The sequence below is a fragment of the Giraffa tippelskirchi genome, chromosome 4 (genome assembly GCF_054371585.1).
Source record: "Giraffa tippelskirchi isolate mGirTip1 chromosome 4, T2T-mGirTip1v1.2.pri, whole genome shotgun sequence".
NCBI classification, from domain to species: domain Eukaryota; kingdom Metazoa; phylum Chordata; class Mammalia; order Artiodactyla; family Giraffidae; genus Giraffa; species Giraffa tippelskirchi.
In genome coordinates this window covers 175,274,245-175,289,273 of record NC_137278.1, presented here as the reverse complement: position 1 = coordinate 175,289,273, position 15,029 = coordinate 175,274,245, and the positions used below count along the sequence as shown (strand labels likewise).

General features: G+C 38.1%; 1 long non-coding RNA gene and 1 pseudogene across 1 annotated transcript in view; both read left to right on the top strand.

The window, feature by feature from the left end:
• Positions 1-15,029, top strand: part of LOC145546030 (uncharacterized) — a 1,126,586-nt gene that overhangs the window by 303,486 nt on the left and 808,071 nt on the right. The gene's annotated exons all lie outside the window — the stretch shown is intronic.
• On the top strand, positions 10,410-10,907 carry LOC145544586 (solute carrier family 23 member 2 pseudogene; annotated as a pseudogene).

Genomic DNA, 15,029 nt, shown 5'->3' with positions numbered 1-15,029 from the left:
CAGAGGCTCACACCATGAAGCATCGCAGGAACTGAAACTGAAACTGGTTAAGAGAACAAAGCCATATCTCTCATATTCTGCTCTCCCCTGGGACAGTGCATAATGTGGGCAGTAGTGAGAGATCAACCCCACACTATTGAAGTTGCTGTTTTCTCTCTTTTTCTCCTTCTCTATTTATTTTTGCTTCTGATTTTTAAAAAATTGATCTAGTGTACTTGATCATTCTACGAGGCCATCATCACCCTGATACCAAAACCAGACAAAGCCAACACAAAAAAGAAAACTACAGACCAATATCACTGATGAACATAGTTGAAAAAATCCTCAACAAAATTTAAGAAAACAGAATTCAACAACACATTAAAAAACTCATACACTATGATCAAGTTGGGTTTATTCCAGGGATGCAAGGATTCTTCGGTATACACAAATCAATCAATGTGATACACCGTAATAACAAATTGAAGGATAAAAGCCATATGATAATCTCGGTAGATGCAGAAAAAGCCTTTGACAAAATTCAGCACCCGTTTATGATTCAGTTCAGTTCAGTTGCTCAGTTGTGTCCGACTCTTTGCGATCCCATGAACCACAGCATGCCAGGCCTCCCTGTCCATCACAAGCCCCCAGAGTTCACCCAAACCCATGTCCATTGAGTCAGTGATGCCATCCAGCCATCTCATCCTCTGTCTTCCCCTTCTCCTCCTGCCCCCAATCTTTCCCAGCATCAGGGTCTTTTCCAATGAGTCAGCTCTTCGCATCAGGTGGCCAAAGTATTGGAGTTTCAGCTTCAACATCAGCCCTTCCAATGAACACCCAGGACTGATCTCCTTTAGGATGGACTGGTTGGATCTCTTTGTAGTCCAAGGGACTCTCAAGAGTCTTCTCCAACACCACAGTTCAAAAGCATCAATTCTTCGGCACTCAGCTTTCTTTATAGTCCAACTCTCACATCCATACATGACTACTGGAAAAACCATAGCCTTGACTAGATGGACCTTTGTTGACAAAGTAATGTCTCTGCTTTTTAATATGCTGTCTAGGTTATGATTAAAACTCTACAAAAAATTAACATAGAAGGAACATACCTCAACATATTAAAGGCCACATATGATAAGACCACAGCAAACATTATTCTCAATGGTGAAAAACTGAAAGCATTATCCCTAAGGTCAGGAACAAGACAAAGGTATCCACTTTCACCGCTATTATTCAACATAGTTTTGGAAGTCCTAGCTATAGCAATCAGAGAAGAAAGGGAAATAAAAGGAGTCCAGATGGGAAAAGAAGAAGCAAAGCTCTCACTGTTTGCAGATAAGATGATACTATACATAGAAAACTCTGAAGATACTATCAGAAACTTACTAGAGCTAATCAGTGAATTCCAAAAAGTCTCAGGAAACAAAATCAATACACAGAAATCACTTGCATTCCTATATACTAACAATGAAAAATCAGAAGAGAAATTAAGGAATCAATCCCATTCACCATTGCAACAAAAAGAATAAAATATCTAGGAATAAACTTACCTAAGGAGACAAAAGAACTGTACACATAAAATTATAAGACACTGATGAAAGAAATCAAAGATGACATAAAGAGATGGAGAAATAGCTCATGTTCCTGGATAGGAAGAATCAACAATGTGAAAATGACTATACTGCCAAATGCAATCTACAGATTCAATGAGACCCCTATCAAATTACCAATGGCATTTTTCACAGAACTAGAACAAAACATTTCAAAATTCATATGGAAACACAAAAGACCCTGAATAGCCAAAGCAGTCTTGAGAAAGAAGAATGGGGCTGGAGGAATTAACCTTCCTGACTTCAGATTATACTACAAACCCACAGTCATCAACACAGTATGGTACTGGCACAAAAACAGAAATATAGACCAATGGAATAAGATGGGAAACTCAGAAATAAACCCATGCACCTATGGGTACCTTATTTTTGACAAAGGAGGCAAGAATACACAATGGGGCAAAGACAGCCTCTTCAATAAGTGGTGCTGGGAGAACTGGACAGCTACATGTAAAAGAATGAAATTAGAACACTTCTTAACACCATGCTGCTAAGTCACTTCAGTAGTGTCCGACTCTGTGTGACCCCATAGACGGCAGTCCACCAGGCTCCACCGTCCCTGGGATTCTCCAGGCAAGAACACTGGAGTGGGTTGCCATTTCCTTCTCCCATGCATGAAAGTGAAAAGTGAAAGTGAAGTCATTCAGTCGTGTCCGACCCTTAGCGACCCCATGGACTGCAGCCTACCAGGCTCCTCTCTCCATAGGATTTTCCAGGCAAGAGTACTGGAGTGGGGTGCCATTTCCTTCTCCGTCTTAACACCATACACAAAGATAAATTCAAAATGGATTAAAGGCTTAAATGTAAGACCAGAAACTATAAAAACTCTTAGAGGAAAACATAGGCAGAACACTCGACGACATAAATCAAAGCAAGATCTTCTACGACCCACATCCTAGAGTAATGGAAATAAAAACAAAAGTAAACAAGTGGGACCTGATTAAATTTAAAAGCTTTTGCACAGCAAAGGAAACTATAACCAAAGTGAAAAGACAACCCTCAGGATAGGAGAAAATAACAGTAAATGAAACAACTGACAAAGGATTAATTTCCAAAATATACAAGCAGCTCATACAACTCAATACTAGAAAAACAAACAACCCAATCAAAAAGAGGGAAAAAGACCTCAAGAGACATTTGTCCAAAGAAGACATACAGATGACTAACAAACACATGAAAAGATGCTCAATATCACTCATTATTAGAGAAATCCAAATCAAAACTGCAATGAGTCTCATCACACTGGTCAGAATGGCCATCATCAAAAAGTCTACAAACAATAAATGATAGAGAGGGTGTGGAGAAAAGGGAACACTCTTGTGTTGTTGGCATGAATGTGAACTGATACAGCTACTATGGAAGCAGTATGGAGATTCCTTAAAAAAAAAACTAGGAATAAAGCCACCATATCACCCAGCAATCCCACTCCTAGGCATACACCCTGAGGAAACCAAAATTGAAAAAGACACACGTACCCCAATGTTCACTACAGCACTATTTACGAAAACTAGAACATGGAAGCAACCTAGATGTCCATCGACAGATGAATGGATAAAGAAGATGTGGTACATATACACAATTGAATGTTACTCACAATGGAATGTTAAAAAGGAACACATTTGAGTCAGTTCTAATGAGGTGGATGAACCTAGAGCCTATTATACAGAGTGAGGTAAGTCAGAAAGAGAAAGGTAGATATTGCATACTAACACACATATATTGAATCTAGAAAGATGGTACCAAAGAATTTATTTGCAGAGCAGCAATGAGGAAACAGACATCGAGAACAGACTTATGGACACAGGGAGAGGGTGAGATGTATGGAGTGAGTAACATGGAAACTTACATTACCGTATGTAAAATAGATAGCCAACAGGAATTTGCTGTGTGTCTCAGGAAATTCAAAACAGGAGCTTTGTATCAACCTGGGGGGTGGGGTGGATGGGGAGGGAGATGGGTGGGAGGTTCAAGAAGGAGGGGATATATGTATACCTATGGCTGACTCATGTTGAGGTTTGACAGAAAACAACAAAATTCTGTAAAGCAATTATCCTTGAATTAAAAAATAAATAAATTTTAAAAAGCAAAAAACCAAAAAAATTGATTATGTAGTTGAATTTGTATAAATGTACCTATGATGCAAATAGCTATATGTCAAAATGTATTGATTATCATTGTAGTTAATTTTTTAAAAAACCTGTTCAATATCCTTGAAATACAAGGGAAGAAGAATCATTATTTTTATTTAGTTTTATTTTCTTTCATCAAATATTCAATTAAAAATTATTGTATGTAAAAAGTGGGGGACTTGTTGGGCAAAAAGATGAACATAACCCAACCCTTGGTTTAGGACTTCATATTTGATGGACAAAATTATAAAAGTTAAAATCCAAATAGGATTGCATTAAGTATCATAATAGTATAGAATGGGAAGAAATACATTCTGCCTAAGTCTAATATTGCCCTTAGAAGTTACCTTTCAATCAGGCTTCACAGAATGAGAAGGATTTTTCTAAATACAGAAAGAGATAGGGGTATGTGTGTGTGTGTCTGTGTGTGTCTGTGTGTGTGTGCGCGTGTGTGCTCATGTCTAAATATATAGGGAGGGGACAAATTTTATACCAATAGAGCAAGAGAAAAGACAAATAGACTTGAAGTGAGAAGTCTGTCAAAGGGAGAGCCCACAGTCTGTAACCTTGCTCCGTATGCTGTTGTAAGGGTGGACAGATTAGGGAAGCAAGAACTGAAACTGGAAGGGTGGCTGAGCTCAGGTTGTGAAGGACCTTGAAAACTTTGCTAAGGAATGTGGACTTAATAGAGAACAAAGAGACCATGGCAATTTCTTGGGACAGGTGTTGTATGTTTAGATCATATCCACAGTAGAGTGAATGGAATGTAAGTAAGGAAAGCCAAGTTCCTCAAGACAGCTATTAAGTCTTATTCTAACTTTATTCACTACTGTCAGCAAAAAATCTAAGATTTTGTCTTGTACTTTACCATTTTCTTTTTCTACAAAGACAGTGCCCTGAAAAAACTGTTCTGCTTTATTTGACTACTTTGCCATTTTTACAGTAATTTTTCATTTCCATCAAGTGAGGATCCCTGTATGGTTTAGTACATACAGCAATATATATAGCTGCTAACCGCAACCAGTCACACAATTCCGATACCTGGCCTCGGCTTGTTGAGACACAGAAAGCACAAGAAACAGATGGATGATGAAGGGAAACAATCTCCTGAAAATGTGCCCTTCTCAGCAATGGTGTTCCAAGTAATGCAAGGCTATTGATCATTCATTTTTCCAGCCAGTATACATCCAATACCAAATAAAAGCCAAGTTATATTCTAGATTCTCTGGGCTGCATTTGTGAGCAAAATAGGAAAAGTTAACATTCTAGTTGGGAAGGGAGACTGTCAAGGTAATAGACAACAAGTAAAAAATACAACTCAAAATTTTGTAATAATATATAAGGAAAAGAATCTGGAATATATATATCACTGATATATATATAGATTAGATATAGATATAGATATAGATATGCCTTCCCTTGTAACTCAGATGGTAAATAATCTACCTGCAATGTGAGAAACCTGGGTTCGATCCCTGGGTAAGGAAGATCCCCTGGAGAAGAAAATGACTACCCACTCCAGTATTCTTTCCTGAAAACTCCATGGATGTGAAGCCTGGTGGGCTACAGTCTATGGGGTCGCAAAGAGTTGGACATGACTGAACGACTAACACTTCTCTTTCGTATGGTGGTAGTGGTTTAAGTTGTGTCTGACTCTTGATAAGCTGTGTCCAACTCTTGTGACTCCATGAACTGTAGCCTGCCAGGCTCCTCTGTCCATGGGATTTTCCAGGTAAGAATACTGGAGTGGGTTGCTATTTCCTCCTCCAGGGGATCTTCCTGACCCAGGGATCACTTTCATATATGTATGTATAAATGAATCACTGAGCTGTATGCCTGAAATTAACATGATATCATATATTAACTATATTTCAATACAAAAATAAAAAAAAGTCAAGCCAAAAAAGAAAAGAATATATAATATATATCATATAATATGTAAATTATGTATCATATTAGAAGGTGATAAGTGCTATGAACAAAAATAGAAATTAAGTAGATAAAGAATATCTGGAAGGTAGGATGGGCATGCTGCTGCTGCTGCTAAGTCGCTTCAGTCGTGTCCGACTCTGTGCGACCCCATAGACGGCAGCTCACCAGGCTCCGCCGTCCATAGGATTTTCCAGGCAAGAGTACTGGAGTGGGATGCCATTGCCTTCTCCGGGATGGGCATGAATGAGTTGCAATTAAATGTGATGATCAACCTGCTCAACAGCATTAATTATAATGGAAATTAAAAGCACAATGAAATAGCAATTCATACAAGCTAAACTGGCTAAATGAAAATGGCAGATAAAAGCAAATATCAGTTAGGAAACTAGAACTCCTATACATTGCTGTGAAAATGTAAAAGGTCAACCATTTCACAAAACTGTCTCAGGCAATGATAGTGATTGGAGCTAGGGTTGCAGTGACAGAGGCTGAAAGGATATCATTATATCAAAGGACATATCATTGTTTTAGGCAAGTTAGGTCTTCTGTTGTCCATGTAACCCTACTCAGAGTTCTTCAGTTAGAAGTACACCACATGAATGTAAATGCATAATGAAAATAATAAAGTAATAAAAATAATATAATATAAATTATATATATTATATAAATAATAATGTAAATGCATAATGAAAACAACCTCAAGACACCCTGTGACAATGCAATGAAAAACCAATACAAAATAAAATACTCATTAATAAAATTCAACAACATTTCTTCATATTATGCAGAGAAACCACATTAGAAGACATAGGAAACAGAGAACTATAAGAAATAGATTTAAGGACATTAATTCTGCCAATAATAATTGGCTGCCAATCAAAACTGGCTATTTTCCTGATTTATGTCACTATTTATTACAAACCAACGTATTTAGTCCAACTTCAATCTGTACAAGTCATAAAAGAAACTGTAGTGTATTTTCAGACTATGGTCCTCTTGGGGTATGACATTAACTATTCGTGAAAGGAAGTGGAATAATCAGCCTTCATAGTTTTAATTCCCTTTATCTCTACTGTACATACATTCCAATGGGGTGATTATTCTAATCATAATGGTCAGCAACAAATTAGTCTATTTAAAAATGTATTGCTAACAAAGGATTCAATCCAAAACTAAATTCTTAAATTATTGTTTTGGAACATGTGCTAATATAAGTTCAAATTCAATCTTAGTGCATGCAAAATGGGAATAGTAGGAGGATATGATGGAAAGGGGCAGAATGGGTCAAATTCTTTATACAAATTCTCATTGTGATTCCCTTTAAGGGGCATGGGCTTCCCTGGTGGCTCAGATGGTAAAGAGTCTGCCTGCAGTGCAGGAGACCCCAGTTCGATCCCTGGGTCAGGAAAACCCCCTGGAGAAGGAAATGGCAACCCACTCCATTATTCTTGCCTGGAAAATCCCATGGACAGAGGAGCCTGGCAGGCTACAGTCCATGGGGTCACAAAGAGTCAGACACAACTGAGCGAGCAACTTCACTTCACTTCACTTTACGGGGCATAATCCTTAGAGATGTAACCTGAGCTTTTTGATAAATAAATTAAGCTTGAGGTCTTAAATTTCTGACTTTATGAAAAATAACACAAATTTGAAATAATACTTATGTTCAATCTGCAGTTATTCTAGAGAAAAACTAACATAGCTTAGTTCTTCCACCCAATTCTGGACAGTATCTTGTAAAATTCCAACATCTACTCGTTGGATCTCCTACCCATGCTAACACTCCATCTAATTCATAGGAAATTTAAAAAGAATGGGAGGCTTGATCTGTATCTCGGTATACTTTGCACCTCTCTCACTTCATCTAGTGCCTCTTCACCCCGACTCACTCTCCTGCAGCCCATTGCCACCCTGTTGCTCCTGAACATGTCAGCCCTGCTTCTCCCTCAGGGCACTGGCACCTAATTTCCCTCTGCTGGAATGTGCTTCCCTCAAAGATTCCTCAGCTCATGCCCACACTTCCTTCATGTGCCAAGTGTCATCTTATTTGCAAGTTCCTTCTTGATGTCTACACAGCATTTATCACTCTTCATTCTGATATACATACACAGTGTTGTTTAATGATTTTCCTTTACTATAATCTAAATCCTTGAAGCCAGAACTTTGTTTTTTTCACTGCTTTAATCCTAGCAACTGGACCTAGCCTATACTAGGCACTCAAAAAATATTACATGAAGGAAGATAAAAGAAGAACGACTAGAAAGAGGGGTTGCCTTCTCTTTATTGGTAATGGTGGCTTTAGTGTGATTGAGAATCAAAGAAATACTCTGTCTGATCCTCTAGACTCAGTGTATGTGCTTTCTTACCCAATAAAAGTATTCTTTCTAGTAATGGACTTCCCACCTTATCAAAATTTAAGAACATATTTAGAAATTAAAAGATAAATTTAACCTGGTACTTACTGAATATGTGTCAATGTTACTGAAAACACTTCTAGGTCAACAGCGTTGTGCATATTCTGCTGACAATTTTGCATATATCTCTTTCATTGTTCTATTTAACACAGAAGAATGTCCATAAAACCAAGACTTCTGTTTTCTTGTAAGTTCACCCCTACTGAATAATAAACAATGTCATAGTCTGTAAGATCATTGCCTTAGTAATTAATCATTGCACATGAAAAACAGGACTGTTGGAAATAACAACTGAGGCAGGAAATAACCTGCCTCAGGAGGTTACTAAGCAGCAGAGAATCTGGTTTTTAAGGCCTAATTCTCATCTCTCTTCCAGTGAATAAACAGACCAAAAAGGAGCGAGGCCAGGCCACAAAAATATGAGCTGAAAGCCAAACCTCTGTCTCCAATCTCTAAAAGAACAAAATGTAGAGAGCATAACTTGCCTCCAAGGATTGCCTGAGGCATTAGTTGATGTTTGTAAAGATTATCAGGATGAAAGCCACTGTAGAAGGGCTTACTGTCTCAGTAACTGGAATGCTATTTTTTTTTTCATGTTGCATTAGAGAATCTTTTAAGAAGATTTCACCAAAAGAAAAGCCATAACAGCCTTCCAATGGGAAAATTCCCACTCATTCATCATGTTAACCAAGACACTCTGGGGAAGGCCAGGGCTTGCTTTATGAGAGTCTATTGCCATCACAAAAGCTCAAAACACACTTGAACAAAACAACAGTCTGTGGGGACTCAGCATGCTCCTTAATTTGTTGGGAGAGAGTCAAGGAAACTACTTACTGCCATACCAATCCTATGCCCCACCACATTTGCTCCTGCAGGTTAATCACAATATAGCAGATGTACTAAGCCTGAAGCTAAGGCCAGATGCTAGTAATTCATATCCATCCCCAACATTTCATGATGCTATTGAGTTTTGGTTTCTGTAAAGCAGTGTTTTTTGAAGTGTTCCTTCTATCTCCAGCATCAGCATGATGGAGGAACTAATGGAAATGTGAATTCTCGGGCCTCATGCCAGATTTATGGAATCCAAAATTTGAGAGTAGAGCTCAATAATTTGTGCTGTAACAAGTTCTCCAGTTGATTCTGATGCCATGCTTCTATTTAGCTTACATTAAAAGATAAGATCTGTGTGTCAATAATGGACAATTATTGGACAGAATAATTTGACATGCTATTAATTCATTAATGTATTTAGCCAATATATATCAAGTGCCCATCATGTGATAAGCCTTATTCTGGAGGCTCGAGATATACCAGTAAACAAAACAGACACAAACTCTGACCTCATGGAGTTTACATTCTAGTTGAAGTAGGCAGAAAAACAAAATAAGCAAGTTAAATCTCGACACATCTGATATTCAGTATCTCAAAAGATGATCTGTTGTGGAAGAAATAAAGCAATGAAAAGAAGATGGGGAATTGATGAGAAGCGTGAATAAGGTGGTCAGCGTGTGCATTATTGAGCAGGTAAAAGTTGAACTTTGGGTCAAAAAACTAGTATGTCAGAGTTTGTTAGAGCTTTTTTACATTGTCTTTATAAGGCCCATTTATAAATTGATTACAGAGGTACTGATGTCAGTGTTCCTTTTAAGTAAGTATATTTTAAGTACCTTTCAAAAAGTCTCAGAAATACATATTATGTTTTGTATTCAAATTTGGTTCTAAATTTATCCCTGCTATTACTGAAGAAAAGTGATGGTGGTTCCATCCTGTCCCACTCTTCAGGATCCCATGGAAGGTAGCCTGCCAGGCTCCTCGGTCCATGATATTCTCCAGGCAAGAATGCTGGAGTGGGTGGCCATACACTTCTCCAGGGGATCGTCCCCACCCAAGGATGGAACCCACCCTCTTAGATCTCCTGCTTGGGCAGGCGAGTTCTTTACCACTAGTGCCACCTGGGAAGCCCTTTTAGTACTTAAAACTAATCTAATCATTATATTAAATAAACTGTTTAAAAATTAATCACAGAAAAATATAATTCATATGTATTAATTTAAAATTTTTGATCCAATTTTCCTAGGGTTGGTAGAAACAGATGAAATAAGGCTATAGTTAACGTGACCTTTTAACCCCGATCGCGTCTTTTAAAATGAGTCACCTAGAGGTGGTGGCAGGTGCTGTGGAGCAGTGGCAGGACTGGAGCCTCCCAAGCTGCCTCCAGTAGGGCTCATCTCTGCCTGAGAATCGGAGGCTCCAGGCACTGGACTCTGATCCTGGGATCCTCTCTTGAGCAAGACAACTTCCAGCCATTTCAGTCCAAAGGCCAAGCTATTCCTTTTCTCTTCGTGATGAGTATTAGTAAGAACACTATTCCAAATCCACAGGGGCTGTAAGTTCGACTGAAGGGAAATACAAAGATGGAGCAAAGTGCCCCTCTTTCTTTACTCTACCATTGGTGATCAACCGGGGTGCCACGTTCAACGGTGAACAAGAAAATGAAGACACGAAGCTCATGGCAAATGCCCCATGGAAAACGGCATCACAGAAAAGAGCTCTCTCGCCGAGAGTCCTTGGATAGCACTGGCAGTCTAGACTCCCAGAGACTGGACATGGTTTACACCATAGAAGACGCTCCTCCCTGGTACCTGTGCATATTTCTGGGGTTATAGACCTATCTGACAGGGTTCAGCGACATGATCGCTGTACCCTTTCTACCTGCCGAAGCCATGTGAGTGGGATGTGACCAGTAGGCCACCAGCCAGTTCAGCAGGTCCATTTTCTTCTGCATCAGTATCACAAGTTTGCTGCAGAAAACTTTTGGATGCAGGCAGGTGACTGCCTGGTGAAAGGTGCACGGGGATAGAGCAGCACTAGAGGTAGTAAACGACAGAGCCTCTCATCAAATACCCAGAGAGACACTCTTTCTCCTTTCTCTTCTCCTTTTCTTTACTTTTGTGGCTTTTTTTTTTTTTGGTAACTATTTGTTTTGACATAGCTCTAGTGTTTTAAGAAATATGTTATCATCCTCTCCCCATTTCCTCTACCACAAAGACACTTTATAGACACAATTTCCTAAAGTCCTATCTATTGAGGGGTAATTGACATACAGCTAAATTTACCCCTTTTCACATGTATAGTTAGATGAGTTTTTATCCATGTGTAAAAACCACCACCACAACAAACAGAGCATTGCTACACCCCAAAGAATTCCCTAATGCTTATCTGTAATGGCTAGCTATTTAAGTAGTAAATAAATTCTTGACCTGAAATAGTTGATACTATACCTGAAATAGCTGATAGCTTAAAAAGGAGGTTATCAAAATTGTACCTAACCAGCCCTCCTAAATCCCTGTGCTCTGTCTGGACAGAAGCCTCCTGGGTGGAACTGGGAGAGGAGCTGGTGGGCTGCTTCCTACTGAGGAATGTACCTAACTGGAAGTGCTGACTGATATGGTTGGTATAATTTTGATATTTACTGGTAAGACTAGAATACCATGGCTTTGAAAATAAAGGTTATACTTGCCTTCAGTATAAAAAGTTTTCTTTGAATCAACTCAAGATGGATTAGAGATCCAAGTGTAAGAAACATGAATTTATATAACCTCTAGAATAAAACAAGGGTACATTCCTTCTTAAGTAGACTTTTTAACTAAGAGTCAAACCACAGGAGCAATAAAGTGGTGATCAATTTGATGTCATTAAATATCTTCAAAATTTTAAGCTTTGCATCTTAAAAATATTCATGGAAAGGACAAACTGAAGAAAGTATCACATACCATAGATAAGTTTTAATGTGGCTAGTAAAGAAAGAACTCTTGGAAATCAAAGTAAAATATCAAAAATTGTCTAGAAAAAAGGCAAAAGACATGCATAGACAGTTCACAAAAATGTTATATGGTTATTCTTTGCTATATGAGAGGATCATCAGACTGACTTATAATAAGAAAAATAGAAACTAAAGCTTCCTGAGATACCATTTCTCTCTCTTGTCAGACTGAGGAAAGATAACTTTGACAAGCCACTCTGATGATAAAGTTGTGAGAAAACAGGCACTGTTACACACTGTTGTCAGGAGTGAAAATAGTTCAATCTCTGTGAAGAGGAATGTTGCAATATCTAGAGCACACGTGCATTTACCATTTGGTCCAGCAAGCCTGCTTCTAGAAACTTTACCCGAAAGATGTAATCCCACAAATGCAAAATAAATACAAAATTTTTTTACAGCTGTGTAATTTGTAATGGCAAAATATTTAATACAACTTAAATGCTCATCTGTAGGAGACTGGCTACTATACTCTCACAATGAATTACTATGCAGCTCTAAGAAAGAATAAGAAATATCTTCATGAACTGGTATAAAGTTCTAGGATATCCTGAAAGAGTAAGTTGCAAACCGTGTGTGTATGTATGTTTGAAGAAATAAGGATAAGATAGAAATTAATTAAATGGTTAACAGTGATGGGCAAGTAGGATTTGGGGTTGTAGGGGGTAGCAATGGGAGTGAGACTTTTCTGATATATCTCTTTATATGGTTTGATTTTTAAACTGTAAAAAATGTTCAACATAGTCAAAATGTAAAATCTAAAAGAATGAAGAAAAGTAAACCCTAAAATTGAATACAAGCAGAAACAAGTTAACCTAATTTTATGTCAAATTGTTGACCACAAGGAGGAAAGAATTAATTCACAGACTTTAGAACATAGTACTTTGCGTATTGTGAATAGGATATATTCTAAGGACAAAAAAAAAAAATACAGAGAAAATTTAAACTTAGTGTTCTTGTTAGTAGTGACATTGGTGTAATTCTGGAACTGTACTGTGTGATGCAGTTTGAGCAAATGAATGAGTATGTTGATGTTGGAAATCAGGATTCTCAGTGAAGGAGAGATATGAATATGTAAAGAAAGAACATAATCGAACAGTAATGGATTGGACTGGTTGTAACATTACGACTCCATGATTCAAAAAAGAGTTGTCAGTGAACAGAGGTTCACTAACTAAATGCCATCTCAGTAATGGTGAGCCCATCTAGTGCTCAGATCTTGGTTTTTAAATATCATTCTTCACTAAAATGAATCAGGGTGCCTTGGATAAGTGGTTGACTCTAGGGCTGGGACTGAGAAAAGCAGAAGTTGAGCCTGGAACATCTTGTGTCAGAAAGCAAAAAATAAGGAAGTAGTGGTGGAAAGAGCTGTGTCAAAAAGAATGGAAACCTCCTTGAACAGGCTGCTTTGGGACAATTTAATTATTAAAAGGAATAGCCATGGAAGTATATTATTAAGCTGAATTAAAAATTGAAATAAAATAAAATGTGAGTCACCTATTGCTAAGAATTGAAAGGAAATGAAATGGTTTGTAGTTAGCAGAGTAGCTTCAGTTTAGACCCAGACTCCTGGGGAATGTGTTATTTGGATAGTTACGGACTGAATTGTGGCCACTCACGTGTTGAAGCCCTAACCCACAGTATGAATTTATTTGAAGATGGGTCTTTATGGAGGTAATTAATTCAGGTCATGATGGTAGGGCCCTAATCCAATAGAACTGATGTTCTCATAAAAAAGCAAAGAAACACCAGAGACTTCTCTGCATGCCCACAGGAAAAACAGAAAGCAGTCGTTTGCAAGTGAAGAAGAGAAGTTGCAGCAGAAACCAACCCTCCCAGCACCTTGATCTTGGACTTCCAGCCTCCAGAGCTATGAGAAAATAAACTTCTGTTGTTTAAGCCTCCCAGTCTGTGTCATTCCATCATGGCAACTTGAGCAGACTAATAAACAAGCATAAGCATCTCCTTTTAAACATGGCGAATTATATGCATGTTGAGAAACTCTGTGAAGACAGCTAAGCAACATAGGCCCCAAGGCCATAAAGACCTGAAGAAGTGACTGAATTCCACATGTCAGTTATGGTCTCTGCCAGAATACTAACCACCTGTGAGTAGTATCACAGGATACTAGGAATAAAAAGTAACCACAGTGACCACAAGTAGAAGGCCTGGAGATAGGAGTAAAATAAAAATAATTGAAGCACAACTCATGATTAAGTCCTTCCTATTAAATATAATTTAATAAGGTAAAGTCCTGGAGAAGGAAATGGCAACCCACTCCAGTATTCTTGCCTGGGAAATCTCATAGACAGAGGAGCCTGGCAGGCTGCAGCCCATGGGGTTGCAAAGAGTTGGACATGACTTAGCAACTAAACAATAAGAAAGAGATATTTCAGGAACTTCTCTGATGATCCAGTGGTTAAGAATCTGCCTTGCATTGCAGGGGACCTTGGTTTGATCCCTGTTTAGGGAACTAAGATCTCACATGCCATGGAGCAGCTAAGCCCATGTGCCATACCTACTGAGTCCACAAGAAACAACTATAGAATCCATGCGCTACAACGAAAGATTCCTCATGATGCAACTAAGACCCAACGCAGCCAAACGAATAAACAAATAAAAGAGATTCAGCCAAGCAATCAAAGACCATTCTAAGTACAGGTGAGCAAATGCTGATGGGGGTGGAGAACAGCCAGTTCTGTGTAAGATGAGACTGAAGAATCAGGCAAGGGCAGATCATGCAATGATCAGATTATTAAAGGAATACAAGAGACAAAGCAAATGTTAAATAAAAACATCTATATTGTGAGAATATCTACAGGAATAAATGACCAGTTTCCCCCGCCCGCCCCCCCAAAAAAAATGTATTGTAAGGAAAAAAAGAAGAAAGGAAAACCTATACTGAAAAGAATTTAAGTGACATACTGACCAAATACAATATGTGAGCCCTTGTTTAGATCCTGATCTGAATAAATACACTATTAAAAACTATATGAGACAAAACAGAGAATTCGAGTTGGATATTTCCTGAAGGAAATTACTCTGAATTTTTAAAGATATGGTAGTAATATTAAAGGAATCATAATTTAGAGATCATGCTAAAATATTTAAATATGAAATGACTTGAATGTCTAGAATTTGCTCC